General features: G+C 43.9%; 1 pseudogene; it reads right to left on the bottom strand.

Moving 5' to 3' along the window:
* LOC147708398 (uncharacterized) overlaps positions 1 to 15,423 on the bottom strand; it is a 60,839-nt pseudogene extending 45,416 nt beyond the window's left edge.
* Between the last annotated feature and the right edge of the window lie 1,832 nt (positions 15,424 to 17,255).

Genomic DNA, 17,255 nt, shown 5'->3' with positions numbered 1-17,255 from the left:
TGGGCAGACCAGTAACTGTACAAACCTTCTCTGTGTTTAAGGAAGCTAACATGGTATTTCCTGTTTCCTCAGCAACCCCCTCATGACATCTTAGTACCCTATTTTCCATTGTCCATAGTCTGATATTGACCCTGTGGAAAAAAATCAATAATCTTCCTTGTGATGGTGGTCATGAACTCATTAACTTCCTTAATAATAATAATGTTAGACTGGAGTTCCAAAAGGCCCTCTTTTCTTTGTCCTACATAGCCACGCCAGTTTCTTGAGTTTTTTGACATAACCTTCCCATATGTTCTTTCAGTCTGTCAGGTTACTTCTCAAATTCTTTTTTCTTTCGTCTGGGGGAGGATTGACTGTGAAAGATGGCGGGTCTTGGATGATTCGCAGACTCCAAAACACAGGCATTGACCCTTTTTTCGACGTAGGAGGGTCCTCACTCTGATCATGATCCCTCTTGTTCTTCATCATTGAGTCGTCCTAGGAGCCCTGCAACTCAGATACTGTTTTATGAGTTGCTTCAAGTCTTTCGTCCACTTCTTTAATCTCCCTGTTAATCACCCTCATGGCACTAGATAGAAAGTTCATCACATCATTATTTGGGAGACATGATTTGCTAACTCATGGAGTCACTGTTTTTCTTGTACTCATAGCATGACAAAGAAAAAAGGCCCTCTCTGTACCTGCTGAGTAACAGAGCCACGAGGGGCGAACCAGTCCAGCTTCTTCCTGGCTGTGAGAGGCGCAGACGGGCCACTCTTGGCCTGGTATTTACCCAATCATCGCCCATTCACGTCATGCGCTCGGATTAAGTGGTGCCAGGAGTGGTCGAATTTGGCAGGCTAGGCAGGGCACGGCGTGGCCCTAGGTTTTCCATTTAATAGCACTCCTACTATTTTTGTTTTAAAAATGTGTCCCAGGATGACAGAAATAGCCAAGGCCTATAGATAAGGCTTGTCCGTTCGGGGACAGGCAGGGAGAGCAAAGAAGGAAAAGGACACTGTCTCTGCCTTCTTGCCCAGAGAAGACAAGTACATTGTTCAATACACCTGCTCAGTCACTGTCAGCTACCATTCTTCCCTCTCTTTCTTTCTTCCTCTTATTCCTTCTCTTTCTGTCTCTGTCTCACTCCTCACTTGATGAATGAAAACCGTGACTTCAAGAAACGGCTCTTACCCTCTCTTTCCTCTCCTTTCCTCTGTGGCGGCTGCCACTAACAAAGGGTGGTTGTGCGGGTGGGGGAAACGGGATGGTGGAAGAGCGAGCACGGGGCGGGCTGGTTAATATTAACAATTTTTAAAATGTACCTGACACCACTGCCCATGTCGCTCCTGCTGGCCTCCTTCTAGATCCCAGCAGCCCCTGAGACAGACCCCCTCCAATCCCTGTGCTGCAGAGTAGCGCAGGGATTGGCCTGAGCAGGCAGGAAAGACACTCTGCTCAGGTCATGGAGTTTGTGGGATTTCAGCAGCCGGGCTGGAGAAACCTAAGTGCACATGTGTGTTTTGGCCGGCCTGAAAGAGCCGGACAAAGTCATATGCGTACTTAGAGAGCGCAAAAGCACTCCTCCTCCCCCCTCCCATGCCCCGCCCCTCCATACACAAGCTGGCTCAGAGCCAGAAAACAAAAAATAAAACGATGCTAGAGGATCTTTTTTTTCTCGTTTGCTGCCTCTCTGAGGAAATGTAAATTTTTGGTCAAGTAATGTTCCCTAACGCGTACCCCACCGTCTCCATGTACTAGCTTGAAGTGCATGTAATTTCCCTCCTGTGCCAGCTATGAAGACGCAAATGCATTTGCGTCCATCTTTAACATGTCCTCTTTCAGATCCGCCATGAACGGATTGAATATTCAGTTTCTAAATATGCTATGCCAACGTCTTTTTGTGGTATACTTTACACGTTTTTCAGCTCTGGCGAAGTAGGCCCTAATTCTGTCATCGAGCCTCTTTTTCCTGCCTTCTGACTCTAAAGGCCTCAGCCCAGGCTGCCTCTGTACCAGTGACCCCTGCCTTACTTCTTGCGCGGCTCACGGCGCTTAACCAAGCCTTCTGCCTGCCAAGACTGTCTTCAACCTTTGAATTATCTGTTCCACTCCTCGAAAATACATTCCTGTCTTGTCGTTCAAGTAAACATCCTCCCAGCTGCCGGGGCAATGGGCCCGGCCTTTCTGTCTCCGTGCAAGTAATTCATAGACTCCGTTGCCATGGTAGGCCCATGCCCCCCTCACCTCTCATGCAGACACGTAGACACAAGACGCTTATACACGCACTCACAACCAGTATAGAAAAGCCTCCGTCCGAGAGACCTTTCCCTTCCAGATACTACAGTTCCTTAAACATAAGATATCAGATACGATTTGGGATTAGGTTGATCTGACATCCCAGACTTATGTCTACACTTACAGAGCTAAATGTCAAGTCCCCTTCGCCCTCCAGTTATACGTCAATCGCACGTCATGCTGCTGCGCGCGCATCTCTGCCATGTAATTCTGCTGACACTGTAGGATTCTCTTATGGATCCACCTACTTGTGACCTCATGATAAATGACGTTTCTAGTACACGCCTTCATGCACGCCTATTGCAACGCCTTTTTCTGTTACGTATGAGCATTTTATCTCTCTTCTCAGCTGTTACGCCTTCTGCATATGCCTGTATTGTAATGCATTGACTATATATATGAATAACTGTCAATAAAATGTTGTCTGTCAGTCCCTTCCCGAACCTATGTGGTGACGGAATGGTATGCCACCTTGGCTCGAGCCAAATACCCAATTCCTTTTTAAGGAATAAAACCCTTTTTGAGTAAACCTCAATATCACGGATTTTGCCTCTTATGTATCTGAGTTATTCGTATTGACTTTACCGTTTAAATTAAGCATGGGTAATTAGATTTTACCACAGAACTGGCGCCCGAATAGGGACCCCTCCCCCATCTCACGCGCCGGCGGTGCGTTGCAGGCCTGGCCCCCTGCCATAGCCGGACGGACAACTACGCGTACCCGCAGGATTTCCTGTATCTCCCTCAGGCCAACGGAGGTGACTGAGGCTGCGATCGACACCCAGACGAGGCGGTGAGGAGTGCGGAGGATCCCGACTAGAGCCTAGCTGAGAGAGCAAGATCCGAGGTATACGGAGGCCCACCAGGTTCCGATGTTCCGAAGTATCTGCGTCACTAGTTGAGTCCGAATCCAGTCCGAATCCAGTCCAGTCCAGGGTTTCCGAGGCCTTCTGTTTCCGTGCTTCCCGGTGAGTACCGTTGCTAGGGACGCATCTAGACGTGCGCATTAGTTTGTGCCGGTCAAGACAGGTTTGGGTACACAGACCTGGTCTGCACTGTTTAGCAGTGTATCTGTACTGTTTAGCAGTACATCCAGTTTCACGCAGTTAGTAGGTTTATTATAATTACCGTTGTTCGTTTTGAAATGTTTTAATGTGTCATTCAAATGTCGTGGTATGAGTGAATGTTCGATCTTCTTTATTGTGATTATTGTGTCCTTGTTCAGTGTGCTCATATCTGAGTAGGAACCAAGTAGCTAGATTTCAGAATGCCGTTATTCTCCAAGTTAAGACAAATAAAAACTAGAAAAGGGGTACTAGAAGAAGCCGTCCCCATTCCACCCAGGGACACTCCAGGGTACTTTATGTACCACAAGCACGGCCTAGATGCCGTTTTATTTCTCGACTTATGGGTGGACTACACTAAAGACCTATCAGAGAATCAGAGATGGCCCGCTGCTGGGACATGGGATGCAGATTGCATCATGAGAGTAGAGGAAGCATTATGGAAAAAGAAAGCCAGACAGTCACAGAAAGATGCCATTGAGTTATGGCGTAAAGAATCGCATAGGCGCACAGAAAAAGCACACAGACTAGAAGAGAAAAAGAAGGAGGAGCCTGAAAAGACCCGAGAAAACGCATTAGTTGAGGAAGGTATCCGAGTAAAATTAGAACAAGTAGACAGACAGCGAAACACACTCATGAATGGCATGTATCCCCTCTTGACTGAGGGTTTGCCTAAAGCCACCCCGGAAATCCCGACAAACCTACCACCCCCACTGCTCCCGACTAAAAAGCATCAGAAAACAGCAAAGGACGTTTTCCTTTCTTCCTATCTAGACGATGTAGCTCCTGCATATGTTAATACCGTACCGCCACGCACACCTCCGCCTGGCGGCCAAGATGGTCAGCCCCTGCCTCCCCGACAAGCTACTCCTCCTCCCGCTGTTCCTCCTGGTCTTCCAATCCTCCTTCCACCTCTTCCTGGACCCGCACCCCTTGATATGGCCCCAACTAACCCCTTCGGAGCCGGCGCCTCAGGTGGCGCGTCCGGAGGGGCGGTAGGTTTCCAGACCCCGCCACCCACCCATCGGATGACTTTTAGAGAACAAGCACAACAACGTACACCTAGAACAGGCGATATTACCATCTATGGAGATCGTCTTGCAGACTGTAGATATGATCCAGTACCTGGTAAAAAGAATGATGAAAGAATGTTGCTCGCATCAGTACGATTGCGGAGAGTCACGAACTTCTTATTAACACTACCTGGAATGATAGATCATCTAGATCGAATATATCGGTTTGTCCAGACAGGAGTAGGGCCTGAAAGTATTAAGGAGGCCATGGCCTACCAGAAAGTAGATACTCAAGCCAAGATATTACGGTTTCTTATAAACTGTTTCATAAGAGAAGTGGATAGGCCGGGTATGAACCCGGATGACGTAAAAGCACTTCACAGGTGGGGCCAGAATATAGCAGATGGGAATCATGATAAACAGGCCTGTATAGAAAATATGTACCGAAGAATCAGAACTGCAATAAATAAAATGCATGAGAAAAGACAGCCACTACCGGAAGTAGATTCAGACAAACATGAATCCTCGGAGGAGGAGGAGGACGATCAAGCAGAGACACCAGAGCAAACACAGACACCGGCTAGAGAAATGATAGCTTATGTAGGTAAAGGAAGACCATTCAATAATTCAATGCGCCCAGTACGCCCAGAAAGTAAAAGGATTTTTCAGGAAGCCATGTGTAATCCGAGAACCCCCGAACACTTATTCCAGGCCACTGATAAAGTACTTCAAGAACGAATGGGGTACCATGTACTCGATTCTATGGACGAACAAGAATTAGCCAGGTCAGCCGTGCAATGGGCTGACAATTCTGAGAAATATGGTGATGATGCGTTAGCACATACGTTTTTGAACCTGACACCAAGTGAACAGCGTTTAGCTGGTACATACATGATACAACACCTGCTCTTATTGTATAGAAGCCAACATTCCGATCCAGGCCCTCTTCCTGATATATTAATAGAACTGCTCATGAACAGATGGAGTGGTCTGGGTACTGATCTAATTAAAATAATTCTAGAACATCGTCACAAGTATAGTACCTTCTTATGTCCACAGATTAACTCAACACATGTCATGGAAAGAAAAATGTATTACATGGACAGACAGAATCCGTTGCGAGAAGTGCACCCAGTACAGAACGCAGACAATACGCTTAGACGCGTGTTTGTATACGCGCCCGTAACTAAAATAGAATTATTGGAGATGAAGAAATTAGTACCTAGTCATGATAAAGATCCCGCAGGTTTTCACCGTGAAATAAAGGATATGTTATTAATGGGCGATTACACTTTTCCAGACCTTATGAAAATACTGAAAGTATTACTGCCTCCAGGTATATACGAGAAACTCAAAGAAAAAGAGTGGGAGGTGGGAGACACAAAGATTGATTGGGCAGCATTAGAAGATGAAGAAAATACTCGAGTTCCAGGCCTAGGGCTTGGAGACAAAGTCAAGGCGTTACCAGGGCTGTTAGTACAAGTATTGCCACGTTTATTGAGTACGAAAAAGGAAGATTGGGGTGCAATCTCAGCCTGCAAACAGAAACCAGATGAAGACACTAGTGATTTCTACACCCGATTTGAGAAGTGTTTTGGTATTAATAGCGGTCTGAAAGCAAGTAGCTAGTCATATCCATATCTTTTTGTAACGAAATTAGTCGAGAATTCCCTGCCGCAGGTTAAGAACAGAGTAATGAAAGTAGAAAGCACTTGGCAAGCTAATACTCCTTCACAAATGTTACAAATGTTACAGTACCATCAAAATAGACTTAGAGAAGAACAAGAACACGAACAAAGACGTATGAAAGATACGAAAATGAAAATGTTAGTTGCTCAGTCGGTTCCTGCCGACGGTCACAAAAAGGGTGCGACCCAGCCCGGTAATTCAATGGTTCCTGTAAAGGGAATATGTAACTATTGTAAACAGCCAGGTCATTATATAAACGATTGTGCAGTTCTGAAACATAATATCGCCACGGGTAAGACCAAGGAGAGACCGCGTCCACCCCGACAAGATCAGGTTCAACAACAAGTACCCCAGAATATACAACATATTCCGCCTATGCCAGCTTCATCACAGACCGTAGCGATACCACAACAGCAGCCTATCACCGCAACACAAAACACGACACAGCAGATGTACCAGTATGCACAAAATGATTACCCCGATTATCAACGATACACATGAAACAGCCTGGAGAGGGAGTTCCGCTTGCCTCTTATTGAGGTTCCTGTAGATCAAAGGGGTCCTTATGTACACAGTCAAGTATTTGGAAAAGACAGAAAGTTTCTCATTGATACAGGGGCAAGCAGAACCACGATAAGTCACAATGAAGTACCAGGGGCACCCCTCTCAGGCTCACAGAACGTGTCCCTTGGATTTTCAGGAAAACCCATTATTAATGAGGTATCACAACCTCTTCCTCTTGCAGTTGGTCCTTTGACACGGACTACAGATTTATTGCTTACAAAATCATGTCCAGAAAACCTGTTAGGCATAAAGACATTGAAAGCTCTAGGAGCTATTATATGCTGTTCTCCGGAAGGAGTGCGATTGTTTTTGCGAGATTTCAAAGGCCATTATGTATTGAGAGACATGGATCGCAGGTTACAGGATGTCCCTGCACATTTGTGGGCGCAAGGCCCCACTGATGTAGGTTGTATGCACATTACACCATATCGAGTCACACTAAAAGCAGGAGTGATATTACCACGTATTCGACAATACAAGTTACCTCCAGATGCTGTAGTGGCTTTACTGAGAATCATTGACGAGCTGATTGCACAAGGAGTGGTTGTGGAAACTGACTCCAATGTATGTAATTCTCCTATTATTCCAGTTCTTAAACGTACTGACCCAAATGCACCACCTGTTTATCGATTAGTTATTGATCTGCGCGAATTGAATAAATGCATTTATTCAATGCATTGTGCCGCAGTATCCTGTAGTCCCAGATATCTCTTCGTTACTGACAGCTATTGATTCAGAAGCGACGTTCTTCACTGTAATTGACCTCAAGAACGCCTTCTTCAGTGTCCCGATCGATCCGGAAAGCCAATACTTGTTCGGATTCAGTTTAAATGGACGATCTTTCAAATTTGCACGCGCACCTCAAGGATTCACAGAAAGCCCCAGTATTTATAGTCAAGCGTTGAAAAAACAACTCGACAGTATCCACATGCCAGTTAACACTGCCCTGCTTCAATATGTCGATGATCTGCTGATCACCGCTCGAAGCGAACCCGATTGTGAACATGCCTCACTGACTGTTTTGAACTTCTTGGCGGACAAGGGGCACAAGGTATCCCCTTCGAAGCTGCAATTCTGTGTTCAGCAAGTTGTGTACCTGGGTCACTTGCTGTCCAAAGTGGGGAGACAGCTCACTCCTGATCGCATTCAGTTAATTGTAAACATGTCACCACCCAAAACACAAAAGGAGGTGCGGGCTTTCATAGGCCTCACCTCATACTGCAGACAATGGATTCCCCAATATGCATTCCTAGCATTCAGTTGACAACACAGGAGGCAGCGACTTCGACTGTCCTCCCTTGGACTCAGGAACATACACAAGCTTTTGAAGACTTGAAGAAAGCCCTATGTCAAGCACCTGTTTTAGCAACACCATGTTACAGTAAACCTTTTACGCTTTTTGTCACAGAACGTGAAGGTACTGCCTTGTCAGTCCTCACTCAGGAACAAGCAGGTTCACACAAACCGTGTGCTTACTTTTCTAGCACATTAGATCCAGTAGCCCAGGCCCTCCCGGCGTGTTTGAAATCAGTTGCAGCGACAGCTTTAGCAATTAGACAGAGTGATTCCATTGTGTTAGGACATCCATTGACAGTACAGGTTCCACATTCCGTGGAAGTCCTTTTAAATCGAACTCAGACCCAACACCTGACCATAGCAAGATTAACAGGTTACGAATTGACATTGTTTCAACCACACATAGAAATTAGACGCTGCAGCACATTAAATCCTGCCACGTTATTACCACTCAATGGAGTAGATCCATTGGCACATGATTGTATTGAAGTCATTACTATTACAACAAAACCCAGACAAGACTTGACAGATGTTCCATTATCAGATCCAGACCTGACACTTTATGTGGACGGTTCATGTATGAGAACAAAGACAGGTGAATTAGTGGCAGCCTACGCAGTCACGACGGACACCGATGTTATTGAAACCAATTGTATCGACACCTTGTCAGCTCAAGCAGCAGAGCTCATCGCTCTGACACAAGCATGTATTCAAGCCAAGAATAAGAAAGTCAATATATATACTGATTCACGTTATGCATTCGGAGTCGTTCACGACTTTGGAGTCCTCTGGCGAGAGAGAGGTTACTTAACTTCTCACGGTGCCAACATCCAACATGGTCCCCTCATTCAAGCTCTGTTAGATGCAATACATCTACCCACTGAAATCTCTATCATGAAATGTAAGGCACATACAAAAGTTATCGATACCATCTCCCAGGGTAACGACCTGGCAGACCGAACAGCAAAGCAAACTGCTCAAAACCATACTCATGTAACTGACCAGACACAAACAGTAGTACCAACACACTGCATGACAGTCAGGGATCCCGCACGTGATGTAATTGACATACAAACACATGCCACGCCAGATGAAATTAAAAAGTGGACTGAACTAGGAGGGATCCAAACAGACCAGGGATGGATGACGAAGGGAAAATCTACATGGTTTCTCCCCGACTCTATGGTTCAGGTTATCATTAACACGATACATAGTCCTGCACACCTAGGAGAGAAAGCAATGCTCGACAGTATTCAACACATATGGTCCAATCATAACTTACGAGCAGCAGCCAAGCAGAAAGTACGTACTTGCATGATTTGTGGTCAGTTTAATCCAGGTAAAAGCATTCCCGTAGAGAAAGGTGGATTTCAGCCTCCCGAACACCCTTTTGAAGTCCTCCAGATGGATTATATCCAGATGGAACGTTGTCGAGGATTCAAATATGTCCTCGTAGTCGTATGTGCTCTTTCCCGATGGACAGAAGCATACCCAGTCCCAGATTATACTGCTCCGACCACTGCCAAGCAGCTGGTTCGTGAATTCTTCCCACGGTATGGTTTGCCCCGTATCGTGTACTCAGATAACGGTCAGCCATTCTCATCCGAGCTTGTGAAACACATTACACTCCTGTTAGGCTATCAGTGGAAGTTCCACTGTGTCCGGCATCCCGAGGCAGCAGGTCTCGTGGAGCGCCATAATCAGACTCTAAAAATCCGACTTTCCAAGATCTGTAGAGAGAAGGGTATTGACTGGATAGTTGCTTTGCCGGTTGCCCTCTTCTATATGAGGATGGTGGCCCATTCTCGAACTGGGCTATCCCCGTATGAAGTGGTCTTTGGAAGGCCACCAAATATGTGGGGGACGCCTATTCCACGTAAAATTACAGATGTTGACTGTATTATGCTGACAGATTACCTTGCCTCCTTGATGTCTGCACTACAATCTTGTCGTTCACAGGTAGCTGCAGCCTTTCCCGACAACACCGAGGTGAAACCCCATGAAGTGGTCCCGGGGGATTTTGTCTTCGTGCGCAACTTCGATCGGAGAAGTCCGTTGGAGCCCCGCTGGCAAACCCCGAAATTGGTTCTTCTAACAACGAGGACAGCTGTAAAGATTGAGGGCAGGAAATGGTGGCTGCATTCCAGCCACGTCAAGAAATTCCACGGACTTCCTTCGGACTTGGACTCTAAGCCCTGCCCTCCTACACAAACTGATTCAAAACTCCCTTTGGTTGAGAAAACCGCCTCTGAGGAATATAGACTAAAATTACGATCTAGCAAGTCAGACAGTTTAATTGTTTAAGTCCTCCCCTAGGTGAATCGGTTAAATTAGTTTCTGACATGTATCCCCTAGATCGAGATAGAGAGAGAGATAGACAAAGACAACAAAAGAAGCGTGCATATTGTAAATCACTTCGTAGTCACTGTATAGTGACGCTGCTGATTATGTTTTTCTTAAGCCTTCTGATTATTGCTGCTAGTATCTTGCTGCACATCTACTACCCTATTTTCAAGCATGTACAATCTGCTTATAACGTCACTGCTGAACATTCTTTTAGTGAATTACCCCCCCATGAATTGTCTTACAGACTTGCGCTGCGCAACAACACTTTCATTAGTATGTTACATCACTCCCATCAGACTAATAACGCTACCAATTGTTGGATATGTGGCCGACTCCCTCCCTATCAGAAATACAAGGGAGTTCTGCCCCTCTTTCCGTACCCGTTCACTCACAATGGTTCATGTGGCGCATGGTTTAAATTGATTAATTCCCTAGATCCTGATACTGCTGTATATGAAGGAAGCTGGGTTTGGGGAAACCTGAACTTAGTCTTGCTTAAAGCCTGCTACCCTGACAAGGAGGGACTTCCCGTTGGGACAGGAACTGATTTAGAAAATGAAGTGTATGGGTTAGGTAATTACACCGTTAATTTCATGATTCTAACTATTGAATCTGAAGCTGCACCCGCCATACCAGCTATGACAGTATTACCAGTCACAGGCGAGTTATGTGTCCGGAAAAATGGTTCAGTACACTTAGGTCATAGTAAATGCACTACTGTGGTCGAATTCAGTGACCAAGGCAAATCTACATTTAGAGCTTCACGTCATTCCTATTTTGTTTGTGGCCATACCGCATACATACGCTTACCTCTAGATTGGGATGGTACCTGTTACATTGCATTCCTTTTGCCACCTGTTTTCCTAGCCCCTCCTGATTATCATAGAAATACTAATCTAGTAAATCATCGACTCCGAAGAGATCTCCCGCTTGTCGATTACACTGAAACGGCATGGGAGCAATATACAGACTTCAATAAAGGTTTCTTCCCCTATCTAGGTGCTGTTTTTAATAGTAAACTGATACGCAGATTAACCAGAACTCTCGAAGCAGTAGTGAATGAGACCACTTCAGCTCTAGGTAACCTAACGGAGGAGCAGTCCGCCATGCGGGTTGTTTTTCTTCAGAATCGTCTCGTTATTGACGTCATCTTGGCAGATAGGGGTGGAGCTTGTAAGGTCATCGGGTCAAGTTGCTGTGTTTTCATTCCAGAAAACGCGCCCACTGTATATAAAGCTATCACACGTCTTCATAAAATTGCAAGTTTGATACACCAGAATCCAGGCACCTGGACTTGGTCCGGTTGGTTTTGGACAACGTTGACCGCTTGGGGATGGAAGATCCTATCCTTCCTAGGCATTGCCCTTCTCATAGTATTCAGTTGCTGCCTGTGTTTACAATGTGGGCCGGCGATTTGTGGCCTGTGCGCCACATCATGCATTCCGCATTCAAATTCCCATTCAAAACGCGAAAAGAAGAAAGAAGAGCAAATGATGTTACGTGAACAGATTGATCGATTCATGAGGATCGATGTATCATGAAGGGTCCGTAGGGAACAAGGAGGGAAGGAGGAAATGTAAATTTTTGGTCAAGTAATGTTCCCTAACGCGTACCCCACCGTCTCCATGTACTAGCTTGAAGTGCATGTAATTTCCCTCCTGTGCCAGCTATGAAGACGCAAATGCATTTGCGTCCATCTTTAACATGTCCTCTTTCAGATCCGCCATGAACGGATTGAATATTCAGTTTCTAAATATGCTATGCCAACGTCTTTTTGTGGTATACTTTACACGTTTTTCAGCTCTGGCGAAGTAGGCCCTAATTCTGTCATCGAGCCTCTTTTTCCTGCCTTCTGACTCTAAAGGCCTCAGCCCAGGCTGCCTCTGTACCAGTGACCCCTGCCTTACTTCTTGCGCGGCTCACGGCGCTTAACCAAGCCTTCTGCCTGCCAAGACTGTCTTCAACCTTTGAATTATCTGTTCCACTCCTCGAAAATACATTCCTGTCTCGTCGTTCAAGTAAACATCCTCCCAGCTGCCGGGGCAATGGGCCCGGCCTTTCTGTCTCCGTGCAAGTAATTCATAGACTCCGTTGCCATGGTAGGCCCATGCCCCCCTCACCTCTCATGCAGACACGTAGACACAAGACGCTTATACACGCACTCACAACCAGTATAGAAAAGCCTCCGTCCGAGAGACCTTTCCCTTCCAGATACTACAGTTCCTTAAACATAAGATATCAGATACGATTTGGGATTAGGTTGATCTGACATCCCAGACTTATGTCTACACTTACAGAGCTAAATGTCAAGTCCCCTTCGCCCTCCAGTTATACGTCAATCGCACGTCATGCTGCTGCGCGCGCATCTCTGCCATGTAATTCTGCTGACACTGTAGGATTCTCTTATGGATCCACCTACTTGTGACCTCATGATAAATGACGTTTCTAGTACACGCCTTCATGCACGCCTATTGCAACGCCTTTTTCTGTTACGTATGAGCATTTTATCTCTCTTCTCAGCTGTTACGCCTTCTGCATATGCCTGTATTGTAATGCATTGACTATATATATGAATAACTGTCAATAAAATGTTGTCTGTCAGTCCCTTCCCGAACCTATGTGGTGACGGAATGGTATGCCACCTTGGCTCGAGCCAAATACCCAATTCCTTTTTAAGGAATAAAACCCTTTTTGAGTAAACCTCAATATCACGGATTTTGCCTCTTATGTATCTGAGTTATTCGTATTGACTTTACCGTTTAAATTAAGCATGGGTAATTAGATTTTACCACATCTCCATCAGGCAATGGGCGACGCTCCTCCACCATAGGGGAGGACCCGCCACTGCCTTTTGTGGTGTATTCTCAAATAAGTTAAACAGAAACGAAGTGAAGTTCTCCAGTATGGTTTAATCGCCTCATCCACCAACAGCTCCAGATCATAACTGACCTAGAATCTAGTAACATTCATGTTCTAAGAACTATATAACATTCTTGTTCTAAGAAGTGTCCCCGAGAAGGGATGCAAGAATCTTAAAGGAAAAGTGCATATTTAAGTAAACACAACATTACACATCTCCCTTCTTTACAATAACTTATAACACCAAAAACTTGAATTAGAAAAAGAAATAAAAAGAATTAACGAATGCAGTAAAGAATGAACATAGTCTACACATAATCTTTCATGTACATAGGAGCACTACGTAATCTCTGACTCCTCCCACGATTATTAGGTGAAAGGTTGGAACAGGATGGAGAATGATTGATAGTGCCAAGAAGATTTGAGTCAGAATCACAGACAGTATGAGCAATGTCCTTTGACTTAACAACTACAACACGACTTTTGTTCCAAATCCTCCCATCTTGTGTTTTGATTGCATTACCAAAAACTTTAATGACAGTCCTGACATTACTATATTTCGACCAAGGCCTTCTCCCAACAGGTGTCTTTATTTTTACCAGGTCACCTACCTTAACGTCATGAAACTTGACATGTTTAACCGTATCAAAATATGCTTTCCTACAAGTTTGCTTTTCTATCTCTCTCTCTCTCCAAGCACCAACACGATTATCAACAAACCCCTTTTTCAGATTCATCCAACCTGGACACCACATTGTATTTGGAACTCTACCCTTGAATAGTTCAAATGGTGATTTTCCAGTGGTTACGTGAGGGGAGCAACGATATGCATCAATCCTTTCCTTTAAAGCCTCTTTCCAATTCAAACCACTAGCTCTAGCTAACTGAATACATTCCTTTATCGTACGGTTGACCCTCTCAACAGCACCATTTGTTTCCGGATGGTATAAAGATGAACGTTTATGTACTATGCCACATTTGCTAAGATAATCATCAAACATGGTGGAACAAAATTGTGGACCATTATCCGATAGTATGCTATTGGGAAAACTCTCCCTCATAAATATATCAGATAAAAATTTGATAATAGAACTTGATGTTATGTCATTGACAGCACAAACTTCTATCCAATGGGAATATAGATCAATTAAAACAATCAGATAAGGAGTATCAGATACTCCCGAGAGAGGACCCAAAATGTCTATTGCTAACTCATCCCAGGGATGATTGGGTAAATCTCTACAAACCATTGGCATTTGTCTGACTTTTAAAATTTTGTCACTTGCGCAGCACTCAACACAATCTCGGACCATGCGTTCTATTTCTAAATCCATACCTGGCCACCAAAATTGAGTGCGTATCATCTCCTTGGTTTTTACTATGCCCAAATGACCAGAGTGAGCATGTAACAATAACCTTTTTCTCAAAGAAGAAGGAGGCACAAGCCTCAAACCACGAGTCAACATACCATCAGAAATGGACAACTCCTGGGAGACTAGAGACCAAGGTTTGTCTAGACGTTTATTCTCCTTTAATAAGTCTAATACTCTAACAAGCTCTTCATCTTTTAACAATTCTTCCTTCCACTCATCTTTTCCTACTACACCTTCTGTAACCTCACAAACATTAGGAAAGTCATCCTCATCAATGTATTCCTCATCACAACATAAATTATCACCTCTCACCAACCTTGAGAAACAATCTGCAGCCTTGTTTGACACACCAGGTAAATATTGTACTTCAAAGTCAAACTCCTGTAAAGATATTATCCACCTTCTAATTCTTGAAGAGATAGAATCTAATCCCTTTTTACAAAAAACTTCTTTTAATGGTTTGTGATCAGACTTGACAATGAATTTAGTTCCCCAAACCAAATTCTTGAATTTTTTGAGTGCCCAAAATATAGCCAAAGATTCCTTTTCAATAACGGAATAGTTTAATTCCGGACCACGAAGACATCTGGAAGCACAGGCAATTAAAGAATCATGACCATGTTTGTTTTGAACTAGAACTGCTCCCAAACCCTTATCACTTGCATCAGTGAATACATATGTAGGTAAGCCAGGGACAAATGCCTACAAGCATGGAGCCTTCTTTGCAATTACAAGTACTTCCTCCAAAGGTGGTTCATCTTTCAGCCATAGTTCCTTACGAATACTGTCATGAGCACATTTCAATACGAACTGATCTCTGATCCTTTCCTCCAGCGTTTGACCAAACTTACATGACGAAGCCAATTTTCTTAGAGCAGATACATAGTCCTCAACTGACTCATCCCTCTTTTGACCTCTTAGTCCAAAATGGTATCTCTCCATTATCGTGCTCAACCTTGGGAGGTAATGACGATCTAACTGTTCTATGGCTATTTCATACTCATTTAAGTTCCTCTGTTCCGCTGCTGTGAGTTCTGGTAGGTGTTCTAGTACATCCTGACCTTCTCCTCCTAGGCAGTGCAATAATAATGAGTGTTTTCTTTCTGTACTTAAATTTGTGCCACATACTCTTGCATAATTTGCAAAAATTTTCTTCCATTTCTGCCATTTTACGTTTGGCTCACCAGGACTTATCAAAAAGAACGCAGGCTGGGTTACATTTTGCATTTTACTCTCTTTTTTTTGAAAAATAAAATTAAATAAAATAAATTTTGAATTGGAATGCAGACTGTGTTCGTTTTCTTTTTAAATCTTTAAATTGGGTCTCCTTCTAAAATTCTTCTTTACTATGTGATTTTATTTGTATCCAATATCCAATACTAGTCTTCAGATAGATATTGCCATGTATAGATAACTTTTTTTTTAAGCACTGTACTGTTTTATTTTCCTTTTTTTTATTGGTAGAACATAGCTATTATTCTTATTGTGAGTTTCTATATTCACTGTTCTTTACTGGAATAGACATGGAGAACGTTAAAACAATGTATTTCTCTTTTTTTTTTTGAGTAAGGCTTTATTCCATTGTCGAGGAGAAAATAAACATGGAGAACGTTAAAATAATGGATTTCTCTGTTTCTCAGAGCAAGGCTTTATTCCATTGTCGAGGGGAACGTTCAAGTAATAGACGTTCTTTTGCAAGCCGAGTCTGCCCGTGGAACACAAAGGGCCCAGAACGTCTTACATCACTGGAACGCACGTATGCGCAATGCGTCACTGAAACGCAGGAAAGCCACTGGAACGCACGTATGCGCAATGCGTCACTGAAACGCAGGAAAGCTGGAACGCATTGCGTACACAATCGCGCGGCTTCACACGAGCAGCGCGAGCAAGTCCAAACTGTAGTGTTAACGCGAAGCGCGTTACTCTTTCCTTTTATCTTAAAAAAGTCCCCTTATGACTAAGTATCCTCCCGCTGTACTCCTCACCGGACCATTGTTTCGATGATCGCCTTTCTCAATCACTTAAACTGCCGCTGGGAAGACAACGCTTCCTTCTCATTTAAATCAGCCGCTGGGGAGGAAAATGGATTCTTTGAAGGCTGTGTGTTGAGGCGTCGTCGAGGTAGGATCGTCGCCAATATTAATGTGGTGTATTCTCAAATAAGTTAAACAGAAACGAAGTGAAGTTCTCCAGTATGGTTTAATCGCCTCATCCACCAACAGCTCCAGATCATAACTGACCTAGAATCTAGTAACATTCATGTTCTAAGAACTATATAACATTCTTGTTCTAAGAAGTGTCCCCGAGAAGGGATGCAAGAATCTTAAAGGAAAAGTGCATATTTAAGTAAACACAACGTTACACCTTTCCTTCATTCATTCCTCTGTGAAATGGATCCAAAAGAGAAAGAAACATTTTTTGCTGGAAATGCCGTCTTTTTCTGAAATCTTTCTATTTCAAAGTGCAGTCTTGGGACAAAGAGAAAAAAGGTTCAAAATATGAAAAATAACTAAATAAAGCAAGACAGAGTGGCTGCAAAATGGCCAGATTGGTTTTATTCACACCCAAACACACTACTTTCACTTTACAGAGTTTGCCAGTGAAGTGCTGCTTTCATTTTCTCCTCTTTCTTTGAACAGCATGTATTCCCTAGGTGGGGAAGTGCACCATTTCTGGTGGTAATGGAATACCTGGTGATTCGAGCAGTGGAAAATGTTTAATGTGATCCTTATCAGCTGTTTTCCTTATTTTAGTTTATAAAACGTGTACTGCAG

Source organism: Lissotriton vulgaris, chromosome 6 (genome assembly GCF_964263255.1).
Source record: "Lissotriton vulgaris chromosome 6, aLisVul1.2, whole genome shotgun sequence".
Lineage (NCBI taxonomy): Eukaryota > Metazoa > Chordata > Amphibia > Caudata > Salamandridae > Lissotriton > Lissotriton vulgaris.
This window is presented reverse-complemented; position numbering and strand designations above follow the sequence as displayed.